The sequence below is a fragment of the Bison bison genome, unplaced genomic scaffold (genome assembly GCF_000754665.1).
Source record: "Bison bison bison isolate TAMUID 2011002044 unplaced genomic scaffold, Bison_UMD1.0 scf7180017864043, whole genome shotgun sequence".
Lineage (NCBI taxonomy): Eukaryota > Metazoa > Chordata > Mammalia > Artiodactyla > Bovidae > Bison > Bison bison.
This window is the reverse complement of record NW_011494615.1, coordinates 986,703-1,001,094: the sequence shown is the minus strand read 5'-3', so window position 1 is coordinate 1,001,094 and position 14,392 is coordinate 986,703. Positions and strand designations below refer to the sequence as shown.

At 41.0% G+C, this 14,392-nt stretch overlaps 1 protein-coding gene across 2 annotated transcripts in view; it reads right to left on the bottom strand.

Annotated features, from left to right (window-relative positions):
• Positions 1-14,392, bottom strand: part of ULK4 (unc-51 like kinase 4) — a 511,789-nt gene that overhangs the window by 267,670 nt on the left and 229,727 nt on the right. The gene's annotated exons all lie outside the window — the stretch shown is intronic.

Below are 14,392 nucleotides of genomic sequence, written 5' to 3'. Positions count from 1 at the left end.
GCCCAGAAGCGCCTGACAGCCAATGGGCTGAACAACCATAATCACATCACCACAGGCCACAGTCCACACCCCCACACAGTAATACTCTCCACTTGTCTCTCTGACACACACTGGGAAAATGGATGTTGTTCTGGTTGATGCCTGTTATTTCTCAGAAGGAAAACTGATAAATGGATAAAAGCACTTTCACCAAGAGACCAAGACAAGAACAAAACAATTCTAGTGAAAAGAGAAAAAGCAACGATTAATGATTTCTTACATTAATGTAATAGAATACAATCAGTTAGACTGGTAAATATCCAAGAACTGGAGATTGGGGAGGGGGAGGGGGGAACCATTAAACACTAGTTATCTTAATGCAGACAAAATGAGAGAAGTCACAGATACCCCAAATTAGGAAGAAGGGTAAATGTCCATATATGAAAATAAATATTTACATAATGTACTTTAATAGTGAAGTAGATATTCTAGAAAAATTCAAATTTCCAATGTAAATTAAAGAAGAAAAGAAACCTTGAAGAGTCAGTAACTAGGGGAGAAGTTTTAAAGTTGTCAGAGTAACTAAATGGGGAAAAGAGAGAAATCTGTATAGAGAATTTCAAACAATCGGTGTAGATACTCTATCCTCAAGAAGCTAGAACATAATCCTCACCCTTTGAGTGCCAGACTTGCCTAATGACTTGCTTCCTAAAGTAAAGTACAGAAATGGAGGGGGTTGGAGAGGAGTAACCTTTAGAAAACTGACGACCGCCAGCCACTTAATCGAGGTTTGACACACTCGGTGACAGGTCTTGTCGATGCAGACACCTTTGATACGATGTGATGAAAACAGTACTTCAGCCTGTGCTATTCCTCCCCCAAACCCGTAACGAGCTCATCATGAAAGAAAAAATGGACATATTCAAATTACGTAATATTCTTCAAAACACCAGTAATATTCAAAACTACCAAGGTCATTCAAAACATGTAATGTCTGAAGAAATGCCACAGCCTAGAGGAGATTAAGGAGACATGATAACTAAATATTGAAGTAATCCACAGGAAAACAGGAAAAAGAAAGCAGAGAACTGGGGGTGGAAAGGGAAAAAAAATATGGCAAATTTAACATCTAACATATCAATAATTACATTAAATATAAAAGGTCTAAATGAACTACTGAAAAGACAGATTTGAAGAATGGATTAAGAAATAAAAATGACCCAACTACATGCTGCCTACAAGAAACTCATATAAACGATAACGATAAAGGGAGGCCAAACATTAAAAGGATAGAAAGAGACACACTTATCAAACATTAGTCAAAACAAAGCAAGTGTGGTTATATTGGTACCAGAAAACATACACTCTAGAGAAAAGAAAATTAAAAGGAACACAGATATTACATAATGACAAAATAAGGATAAAATGACTTAAAATAACTAAGAAGACACAACAATCCTAAATATCTATGAACCGAGAATAGAGATGCAAACACATGGAACTACAAACTGGGAAACAAGAGACAGAAACAAATTCATAATTATAATTAAAGACTTAAACACCCCTCTTTCCCAACTAATAAGATAATTAGAAAGGAAATCAGCAATATAGAACTAAACAGCACCACCATCCAACAGTCACTTCAACCAATAACCGCAGAATACACATTCCTTTCAAGCGTCCATAGAACATACACCAAAAGGCCATGTTCTTGGCTATAAAACAAATCTCAAAAAATATACATAGATTGAATGATGCAGACAAGGTATACCAATGTAGATTTTCTGCTTCTGATAATGTACTATAGTTAACACATTACCGACTGAGGGGTTTTTCAGAGACTAAAGCCTGTGGCCAATGATTTGTTGAAAAAGTAAAAGGACTTGTTTGTAACTAAGTCCTTTCAAAAGCGTGCATGTTAAGTCCAGCACTACATTAGAAGTAATAATGCATGACACCTTAACTGTTTGATATGTAACGGTGGCCACTTAATGGTACTCTGTGCCAGACGGCAGGTGAGGCGAGAGACACAGGCCCACATGCTCATAGTTTGGATGAGGTAGAGAGGTCTCTCTGAAACCTGAAGGATGAGATGCACTCAGTCATGCAAGGAGATGGGAGAAGAATATTCTGGGGAGAGGGACTGGTAGAAGCAAAGGTCCTGAGAAGAAGAAAGGCAGGTCTACGCATTGTCTATTCAGTAAACTGAGCTGGTAACACGGTGACAGCACAGCTGGGAAAGAAAAGTGAGGAGGACGTGCGGCAGGAGCCACAGTCGGCTCACATGGGGTTTGGCAGGAATTCGATTTCAGGATGTATGTGATGAGAAGTCACTAAAAATAGAAGTGTGCTGCTGAAAGATTCTTGCATGAAATAGGAAGTGGTATAAACTACACTTCCATATTACAAGGAGGATTTAATTCTGAGATGGAAGAAAAAATGGAACGCGTGATGCCTATATTACATGACATACAGAGTGTAAGTGTGCTAGACGTGAACAGAACCAAATGAAAGGACCAGAAGAAACCTAGTGTCCATGAGTCACTAACCATACATAAGACAGCTGGACCCTAAGTACTCAAGATGCACTAAATATTAAACTGAATACTATAACAGCAAGTACCAAAAACATTCAGTATACATGAAGTTTTAACTAACTCACACATCAGTGACATCTATTCAGGTCTGGTGTGTTCTTTGGTTAAGAAACACAAATAAAACCCAAGGATGGTGAGCCAGTTCACCACCAAGTACAAACAGGGCCAACTACACATGTCTCTCCAAGTATGTGTTATTGGTGTGAGACACTTTCCACTGGTGGGCCGTGCTCCTCACACTCAACTCAGAGGAAGGTTCATGAGGGCGGGGGGATATTAACATACTGTTACCCAGGATTCAGATGGAGTGTACGTCACCCTGCCTGCACCCTATTTAAAATGTGTTAATCTACCCTATACCTTGCTTCTCATTGTACATATGTAAATGATTCTAAAACACGTGATGTGAGTTTTTGTTTTTGATCTGTGATCCTTTGTGCTCAGGGAGCCCTTGGCTGCTCTGTCCGGTAATTTATCTGGAGGTGATCATGCTGAGGCTAAGTCGCTTTAGTCGTGTCCAACTCTGTGCGATCATAGACCAGGGCAATTACCTACATGACACTGGGCAGACTGAGGTAAATTAAAGATGCATATTGTAAACCCTCCACCAATCACTGAAAGGCAAAGTACTCTACTGGAACAAAAGACAGCTGGAAAAGACAGAAATAAAGGAGAAAGAACAGGAGAAGTGATATAAAACCAGTAGTGAGATGGTACAACAGATTAAAATATGTTAATATCAATATTTACATTTAATGAAAATGTTCTAAGCACCTCAGACAGAAGACTAATTATGTAAGACTGAATAAAAAGGTAAAACTCAACTACATCTATTGCCAAGAAAACACTTTTAAATATAAACACACAGATAGGCTAAAATTTAAGTAATGGGAAAATATGTGTCTACTAATCAAAGAAAGCTGCAGTGGTGATACTAACATCAGATAAAGTGGATTTTAGGACAAAAAATATGACCAGGGAGAAAGAGGAGAATCTCATTACGATCAACAGTTCCACTCCTCAAGATAACACATAATCCCAAATTTAATTTTTACATGGACTAACAGAGCTTCAAAGCAGAAAACAACAATGGTATAACCAAAACAGAAATAGCCAAAGACACAAGTATAGTCAGAGACACCATTACCCCTCTCTCAAAAGTGACAGACAAGTTGACGCAATACCAGTAAAGACACAGATCTGAACAGGCTGTAACAGCCACCTTGACTTCACTGACATTCGGAGGGCATTCCAACCAACAGCAGCAGTTACACTTGCTCCACAAGCACAGGGGAGACATTCACCACTTACCAAAGCAGACCACAGACTGGGTGACAAAACAAGCCTGAGGAAACTGTATGGGATGGAAAACACACACAGTATGCTCTCTAACCTCAGTGTAATTAAACCAAAATCAACAAAAATGTACCTGTGAGCCTCAAATATGGGAAAACTAAATAACAGACTTCTAAATAATCCATGAATCAAAAAAGAAATCACAATGGAAATTACAAATTATGCTGAACTGAATGAAAATGAAACATCTAAATTTTGTAGGATGGAACTAGGACAGTGCTTAGATGGAGATTTATAGTACTAAATGATCATATTAGTAAGACAGAAGTCATAAACTCATGACCTCAGTATTTCTTAAAAAATTAGAATAAAAGCAAAAAGCTAACCCCAAGAAAATAGAGAAAATGGTATAATAAAGAGCAGAAATTAATGAAAAAACAAATCAGGGGGAAAATCAATAAAACCAAAAGTGAGTTCTTCTTTCAGAAGGCAAATAAAGGCTGTAAACCTCTAGCTAACTAAATCAGAGGAGGAAAGAGACAGAGCAAATAGTCAATTTCTCATTACTATTCAAATAAGCGGTATGAGAAATGAAAGGGAGGCATCACTATAGATTCTCAAACACTAAAAGGATAATAAGGCGGTATCATAACAACCTCATGCCAATAAATTTGACAACTTAAATGAAATATACAAATTCCTTGAAGTTATCAAGAAGAAATAAACTGAATTAACGGTATATCCATTCATAAAAATAAATTTATACTTTACAACTTTCCCACAAAGATAACTTCAAGCCCAAGTGGCTTCACTGGTTATTTTTACTAAACATTTAAAGGAGAAGATAAATGCCAACTCTGAAAGAAATTTTTTCCAAAAAACTAAAGTGAAGGGAACATATTCCAACTCATTCCCTGGGGCCAATATTCCCCTGATACAAAAATCAGAAAAAGACTCCAAGAAAACTATAGAACAACATCCTTCATGGACACAGTCACAAAAATACTTAGAACTTCTACTAAATCAAATCCAACGTTATATATTAAAAAAAAAACAGCATGATGGGTTTTAACTCTAGGTGGCCAGACTGGTTTAACACACACACACACAAATCAATAATTTCACCATGTTTATTTAAAAAATAAAGAATTACATGATTATTTTAATAGATGAAGAGAAACAGTCCATTACAGTGAAATCTCTCAGCAAACTAGGAATGAAAGGGAACTTCTCAACCTTCTCAAGGCTTCTAACAAAACCCCATGGGTCACATCAGACCTAATGTTTTCTCCCTAGGAAAAAGTATGTTCAATAAAAGAAGCCAGGGAGTCATTAAAAAAGAAAAGAGTCCACCCCTTTACTACTCATGTATATAAAATTCTAAGAAATGCAACCTAATCTAAACTGTAAGTGAATTAACAGTTGCCTGGGACAGGAGTGGGGCCGGGGGAATAGATTAAAAATAAGCACAAAGAAACTCTGGAGGATGACGGTTGTGTTCATTATTTCGATTGAATACATATGTGAGAACTCATCAAATTATACATTTAACACATAATAGAAATAAATAATGCCTACAGGTGTACATGGGGCTTCCCTGGTAGCTCGACTGGTAAAAGAATGCGCCTGCAATGCAGGAGCCTTGGTTTGATTCCTGGGTTGGGAAGATTCCCTGGCGAAGGGATAGGCTGCCCACTCCAGTATTCATGGGCTTCCCTGGTGGCTCAGATGGTAAAGAATTTGCCTCCAATGCAACCTGGGTTTGATCTGTGGATTGGGACGATCCCCTGGAGGAGGACATGGCAACCCACTCCAGTATTCTTGCTTGGAGAATCCCCATGGACAGAGGAGCCTGGTGGGCACAGTCCATGGGGCTGCAAAGAGTTGGATATGACTGAGCAATTAAGCACAGCAACAGCACAGCATATGGGTGTATACACACACACCCTGCTGCCATGAACATTACAATGTAAGATAGATTTTAAAAATTTTTAAAAGAAAAGAGAGGTCCCATTTTTTTTAAAAGAAAAGAGAGATATAATACATACATGGAAAAGAGTGAAGAAAATATGCGTCAAACTATTAGGAAGACTTTCACATTCTATCTTTGACATTTCTGTACTGTTTGAACATTTTACAAGCATGTACTGTTTTTGTTGTCAGCAAAAATAAACCAAAAAATCCTTTGTAATAACTTGTCCTCACTGGCTCATCACAGTCCTCCTCCAATTTGGTACCTCTAATAAATCCAAAATGCAATTTCACTTGCTATAACTATTTAAAAAGCTCTCCTTTTCCCATAAATTTGTAAACTACTTTAGTGCATCAGATTTCCTGGCTCAGCCTGAAAACCCTTTGCAGTGCTGCGTAAGCACATAAATTCTGCTCTTACTCATCCAAGAAAACAAATGCAAAGAGCATGAAAAGCAAATGCTAGTAGATGCTTGCTGCTTTCTTCAAATCTAGTGACTTTTTAGTGGTATTCCCACATTCCTACATTGGCATTCTCAGTAGTTTAGCACATGAATAAACTCATGGGGTCCTACATTACCTAAGAATTCCAAGAAAATGTACCATTCGCTGGCCATATATTGAGAAAGAATGATCATCGATTTAAACTTGACTCTTTAGGTAACTCTTTATGCTTACCACAAGCTATTTTACTTGGATCCATCTATCAAAGAGCCCCAGACACATGGGACTTTGGAGCTATGAGAATGGGCAAGGCCTCGTGAACACAGTGGGCATTTGAACACAAGCCTGAACCCAAAGTTGACCAATGGCCAATGGCTGGGCATCCTCATATAAAGCAGCATTAGGAAAGAAGTAAAAGTGAGTGATATCACTAGTCAAGGCCAAAATTCAGGGGAGCTCCAACCACACTGCCTTTTGTGAATGTATTATACTAAAGAATGGTGGCCCTTCCTACTGTTTCATCTCCCAATCCACCATCAAAGGAGAAAGGTCAACTGTGACTGCACTCTAGGAGGAAAGGGTCTAAACTGAACAACCATACCTTGCCTCCCTCACTTCTTCACTAATAAAATAAAACGTTGTTGTTGTTGTTCAGTCGCTAAATCCTGTCTGACTCTTTGTGACCTCATGGACTGCAGCATCCCAGGCTTCCCTATCCTTCACTATCTCCCAGAGTTTGCTCAAACTCATGTCCACTGAGTCCGTGATGCTATTTAACCATCCCATAAAAGTACTGAAAAGCAAAAAGCAGGGAGGACAATGTGCTGGAGACAAACGTGGCTGTGTTCAAGGTGACTTTCTCCTGAAGGGAAATTCACAATGCAATGGAGAAAATAGATAGAAAATCACCTACTGCAGCACAATCCAACAGAAATAGAATGCAAGCAATATATTTTTAATATTCTAAAAGCTGCAGGAAAAAAAAAGGGAAAGAAACAAAATTAATTTTAATAATAGTCCATTTAGCCCAATATGCTCCAAATGCTGCCATTTAAACATGTAATCAATACAAGGAAATCACTCAACTACTTTACATTCATTTTTCCCTTGGAAATTTGATATGTATTTGACACTTGGACTGCATCTCAATTCAGACCAGCCGTGTTTCGCATGCTTGCTGCGCTCTATGTGGCTGCTGGCTACCATGCTGGAAAGCGCAGGTCTACACGAGAAATGTAATCAACAGCACAGGCAATGAGATGAGTGCAGGGGGAGAGGCGCACCTAAGTACCTAAGATACACGGACCTTCAGCCAAGAGTTCTGCCTCTTCCTCCAGTATTATACTAACGCTTTTGCTTTTCAAAATTTAATCCAGTGTTTCTTTCCTCTCGATTCCCTCTCGTGACACTTTACTGGACCACATCTTTCTTCACTTGTCTGTAACTTATTCTCTTTGAGGTTTCACTTGCTTGCTGTGCCCTAATTTTACCCTTGCTTCACAAGCCTCATTCCACTATCAACTAAGAATTTTTAAAAAAACCAAAACACAATAACTTATACTCTACGGAAGTGCGTGCTTATCACCTTCTCCTTCTATGCTTTATAACTAGGCCACCTCCTTGCAGAGAAGAAAGAAGGAAGAATTAGTATGTTTCCTCACTGTGAAGCCCAGGAATTGGAGCAGAACTAGAAACAAGAATGTGTTTGTGCTTGGTCGTTCAGCTGTGTCCAACTCTTTGGGACCCCATGGACTGTGGCCCGCCAGACTCCTCTGTCCTTGGGGATTCTCCAGGCAAGAATACTGGAGTGGGTGGCCATGCCCTCCTTCCAGGGGATCTTCCCAACCCAGGGATTGAACCCAGGTCTCCTCCATTGCAGGCAGATTCTTTACAGTCTGAGACACCAGGGAAGCCCGAGAAACAAGAAGGATGATGATAAAACTCAAGATCCCGGTGGCTTGGGAGAAGCCCTACGTGACACTCTCACTATGTGACCTGAGATTGGCCAAAGGTATCCTAAGCCTTATTTCAGCATTTTTTTCAATGAGTATAGCTTGTAGCTTTTAACTTAATAAAGTCCATATTCTTTCAAAGCCCAATTGGGCTGATTACGCTATATAATAAGCTGATTACAGAAACCAATCATGCTTTACCCAAGTTATTGATAGGTTTATTTTACTAAGTTTCAACCCATTTATTCAGCTAACTAGGTAACATGGTATTGATCAGATCAAAGCCACTGGTTCAGTTGCTATGTGAACAAATTCACTTCATTCAAGCCAGTATCAATACATTGCACCTCTGCCTGAAAGAGTTATCCTGCAAATATACATTTATGACACAAGCTACTAAGAACAGATCTGTGCAAACCCACCTCCTTCCCAATCCCCACCAAATAAAACACTTCAAAGTACACACTTTAACGGCAGTACGTTAGCGGTGTATAAACTCATCTTCATACACAACATGAATTGGTTATCAGTCCATCCTACAATCCACAGAATCCCCAACTGGCATCCATGTAGGTTGAAGAATCAGATTCACCCCCTGCATCCAGTAAGTACTCTTTGTGTAACTTTTAAAGTACTTTCCTAGGTCAAGCATTTTGAAATTGGAATCAAACCATGTTTCCTGTTTTAGAAATTCATGCTCAACTGCATAGCAGAAGCTTATCAATGGCATATTGAACACAAACAGAGTCTTAGCTTATAAGGAACTTGTCATTTTAACCCTAAGACCCAACTCACATTAGATGGGCTGCAACTAGAACAGATCAAAGTAACTTTAAAAGTCTGATGAATACTCGGGATTAGAAACATTTCTTAAGTGTGATGTGGCTACCAGTGTATACTACCTTAGTATCTCAGTGATTAAATCCTTTATGCTCCAAAGGTCCACAGGGCTTTCCAGGTGGTTCTGGTGATAAAGAACCCGCCTGCCAATGCAGGAGACTTAAGAGATGTGGTCCGATCCCTGGGTTGGGAAGACCCCCTGGAGAAGGGAACGGCAACCTACGCCAGTATTCTTGCCTGGGGAATGATATGGATAGAGGAGCCTGGTGGGCTACGGTCCATAGTGTCGCAAAGAGTTGGACATGACTGAAGAGACTTAGCACACACGCATGCAGGGTTTGATAGCACCCTGTGTTTTCAGGCATCCACTGGGGGTTAAACAGGACTAAAGCAATGCAGCACCAAAAGTCCATAAAGAGATTCTTTCCTAAAGGTACCATTGACTTGGAAGATTTATTCAAGCTTGCTTCAACTGCTATCATTGAGAACTGCTAAAACAATATAATTGTCAAACTAGTGTATTGCTAATCCCATTTTTATTGTTAACATTTGCCAGTGAAATTGCTCTTTAATTGTTTGCTCTGGAATAGACATAAAATATCATGACAGTGATATTTTGGCACATATTGGAAAATCTGCTATGAATATAGATTTTTTCCAATAAAATACAGGTTGCTCATATTACTTGGCATTAAAATGATTTACGGAAGTAGGCCAAAAGAAAAAACCACTGAAATAAAATGAGGAGAGACCAGAGTTATAACAAAATCCAAAGGCTGATCTATCCAAATTCATACTTAAGACTCATTTAAACACAACGTTTACTCTCTGAAACACTTTCCAATGAGGAAAGAAAAACGAGGAAAGGAGGAGAAAGGGAAAAGGCTTTCCATCCTGCTCATCCAGCAACTCGACACTCAAAATCCAAGCCATCAGGCTCTCCTGTGACTGACTTTCCCCAGAAGTCCCCATTTATTAAGCAGATCCAGACTGCCTAAGTGGCTCAGACCCTGCAGCCTGTGTATGGGAGTCTGGCTTAATTCAGGGCAGGCTGCCTGAGCCTCTGCTCTGTCCAGCACTGGCCTTGTGCTGTCAGGGGAAATGCAGCATCTCACGCAGGTGGGCCCTGCCAGGGAAGCAGCACCCAGCTGCTGTGGCAGCTCCTTTTTGTAAGCCATCAGCTACTTGGCTCTATCTACCACTTGGCCTGCCAAGACTGGGGACACTTGCAGGTGGAACCCAGGATTAAAAATATCCTGCCTGCTCTCTGGCCTGAATGTGATGCTACAACTCCTAGGCCCTTAGATCAGACCTCTGAGACCAGTTCTGTCTTTTAAGCTTCCTTCCCAGAGTCCCTCTGGCTGATCTCAAAAGCCTCCCTGATGGAAACTGCAGGCAGCTCCCAAAATTCAGCTTTCGACCTGTTTCAGGTTTACAATATAAGTTCATGACCCTAAGCCTGATTCTCCTCCCAACAGAACCCCCTGGCCAAGCAGTCTGCGTCCTCACTGCATGCTGCCCGGCTGCAAAGGGGCTCAAAAAGATTTTGTTTAAGTAGAGGATCCTGACTTTTTAATTTTTAAGTGGAAGTATAGTTTACGTACAATAATATATGTTACAGGTGCAGAATATATTGACTCACATCTTTTAAAGATTACACTACATTAATGGTTATTATAAAATGCTGGCTATATTCCCCATGTACAATATAGCCTTGTAGCTTACTTTATACATAATTATACTCTTAGTCCTCTAACTCCTGTATTGCCCCTTCCTCCCTTCCCTCTCTGCACTGGTAACCACTACTTTGTTTAGAGGATCTTGATTTTGAAGAGTATAAATTATTTGCAAAGCCAACAAATAAGGAAGAACCACAGTATAAAGACCCGCAGGATCTGGTCCCAAAGTACTCACTCCCTACCATCTCTCCACGGCACTGGTGTAGGCACATTTCAGTACTCACCATACCCTAGCTGCAAGGCCCTTCTCCTCACAACAACCCCCTGTTAAAAGGTTACTTCTGTGAGACTCCTTTCCCTACATGGAGCAGAGCCCATCACTCCGTTCCCTGGAAATCACAGTACTGTCTTTCTCTCTCGGTAAAGCTCCTACCAAACAGTACAACACATGCAGAATTCTGCTGCCTTCATCTTCACCTTCCTCTAGGCCTGCAGGAAAGACACAGACGCCGACTACAATCCCTGCCCACCAGATGAGACCGTTTTGCTTTCTTAAAGGAAAACATCTCAGACAGGATGTCTTACATCATGGGTAAAAGGGCACATCATATGGGAAACTCAAGAAGGAAGCTATAAACTCCATTATCAGGCTTTAGGTACTTCAAACCAAAGATGGAAAACAGTTATGGGCTGAGAGTAAAGAAAAAAATCATCAAGAGATCACGGTGGACCACCAGCCGAACAGGTCAAATGCTGCTTTATTTTTTAATGAGTGGCCAGAAGACACAAGCAGTAGCCAAGGGGTCTCAGTACAATCTTTTCATTATGCTTTGTTCTGATCAAACCACCACGAGAAGCTGTTATATATACACCAGACACCACCTAGGCCCTTGAACTTAGAAACCAAACCAACTAAAGTATACACTGTGTTTCCTTGAATCTAGGAATCTGTCAGTTCTAAGATGCACCATTATTTTATCAAGCACTACAGAAGAAAATTGCTGCCAATTAAATAAACTATGGCATCATTTCTTACTACTAAAGAATTTTCATTTTATTTTTATTGAAAGAGTTCTTTTAAACTTAGACATATTTTTAATAACATATTATTCTTGGGCACTAATAAAAAGAAAAGGAAAAACTGAAATGTATCGGATAAGGCAAGGACAACCAGGTCACCTGGCTGAAGGCAACTGTTAAATGTCACTGGTTTGGGAAGTACAGTCCAGTTTCAGAAATGTTAAAATTAAAAAAAAAAAAAGTGCAGCATAGAATCAATAAAACACTCTATTATGTCCAGCTCAGTGACAAAAATTTAGAAAGGACAAGGCAGTAGTTCATAGGATAACTGCTAAAAAAGACACTGCATCGATTAAAAATGTATTTATACAGAGAAAAAAGTTCAGATTATTCAACTCAAGAAAGACAAAAACAGAACAAGGATTCGAGAATATTCTTCAAGGACATCAAAAGTCCTGTCCCCAAAAAAGTGATTTCCAACTGTTTTTTCTTTACATTTTTTTTTAAATACACTTTTAAATACATTTAAAATACATTAAAAAAAAAAAAATAAGAGCCTACAAGAAACGCGAGTATGGAGCTGTTCCATCTGGAGAAACAGTCTCACCTAAAAATGCCTCTGAAGTCACACAACATGTGACCAGCTGGAATGCTGACCTGGAGAGTGTGTGTAAACTCCACCCACTCCCTGGGACAGCTACAACCCAATGACAAGGGTTTAAATGGTGGCACTGATCAATTAAACATTTGCACAATATGAAGACTTGCTAGTTGCCTGTGATACAAAGATTCAGCATGTTATTGGGGGGAAGGGGGCAGGGGTTGGTAAGCCACAAGGGAGAATTTTCCACATGTGGGATTTCAGACCTTGAGATGAGTGCCAAAGGCCGGGATGAGAACTTTCTATCAGTCATAAGGAGCTATAGTGATCTTAGCAGGTCAGAAGTCCCCTGGGCACAGCAGGGGGTGAGTAACACCAAGAGTTTCAGGTCTGGTCAAGCTCCAGCTCTCTGTGTCTGCAATACCAAGTCTCTTTTCAAGCACAAGCCAGATGTGGCTGAGAGAGGACAGCTTTGGCTCCTGCCCCCTGCCCAACCATGGGCTGAACCCAGCATTACAGCACCCACGGCCCTGCAAACACAAATCCAACCCCACAACAAATTAGAAAGTGACGTATGTCCTGCGGAAGGTGGGAGATGCATATACTGCCGGGCGAAGCTTAACAATCCCCACTAGACAGCTGTTTCTCTATTTTCTCTATTTCTTCTCCTGAATGCCCAAAGGTTGCTCTGCTGGAAGCGAAACAAGTGGGCACTACAGCAACGCCTGCGGACTGGGGGCAGATTCTCACGGTTCCTCTGGCTATGTTCTCGGGCTCTGTTGAGACCAGGAGAGAGAGGAAAGCCACCGAGCAAGTATGTTTCCCTTGCAGACAAAACTGCGGAACGTAGGGGAGCCACCACACTGATCCCTTCCCTGCTGGCTATAACGAGGACAGAGACCCTTTGGTATCATGCGGGGATGAAGTGGAGTGGAGGACGCCCTGGGCCTGGACCACCTTCACTGCCCCTTCTTTCCCAGCAGCCCTTGGCCCCTCCAAGTGCCTGACCCAGCTGGCGAACTGCCTTGTATAACTGTAGCTCCCACGGTCCAGATCTGCCCCTCTGGGTGCAGCTCTCAGGCCCCGTCATGAAGCAGGGCCAGAGGATTGGGAGCGTGGCTCTGCTGGGCTTAGGACCCAAGTGCAGTACCAAAAACCACAGCCTTCATCTGCATGCTGCTTTGCATCTAATTTGCATGCCCACAAGAGACTGACCTAGACTTGCCTGTGAGTGTCCAGGAATCTCCGGCAGAGGTGTGGGTCAGTGGTGGCTTGCTACAGGGTCAGGGGCACAGAGTGCGGCAGTGCGGGCACGGGACCTTTTGAAGGAGGTTGCCATTATCTTCTCCTGACACTTTAAAATCCCCTTTGACCACTGGAAGTGGTTCAATCCTCTTAGGATGGCAGCTCTGGGTCATCTTGGTGTCACCTGAGCATGCTTTGGGAATACTACCCTTGCCCATGTCTATTCCCCACCTAACTCAAATAGTTCAGCAAAGCCCATAGCTCTCCTCCAAGGGCGATCTGTGGCCAAGAAAAATGTTTTCACCATACAGCCCTATCAGAGCAAAAGTAACATGCAGATTAATATTTTAAGATGATTAAAGAGAGCTAATTTTCCATGTGTAGGGTTATCTGACAATACAAGCTATTGCTCTATGGATGACCGAGTCAGGTTCCGCTGATCTAACTAGGGATGGGTCCCCTCCTTTGTTGCTTGCACTGACAGTTAGCCACGGAGGGAAAGTTTTTGGTAAAGGGGGACAACCCACCCAGATACAAGAGAACATTTCTTTGTCTAAGGGCACTCCCTTGCTGTAAGTACCAACTCGGTTTTCAGTGTAATTCTCAGATTTAAGCTTAGTATAAACAGAGATTTAGCAGAAGGAGAAAAGCCAGCCCTATATCCTGTTTTATTCTCTACACAGAATAACCAGAGAGGAAAGGTTTTCTTTAACTGGCGGTTTTCAACTAAGCTGCGTTCTATGAATGGGGGGGGCGGGGGAAGTGTAG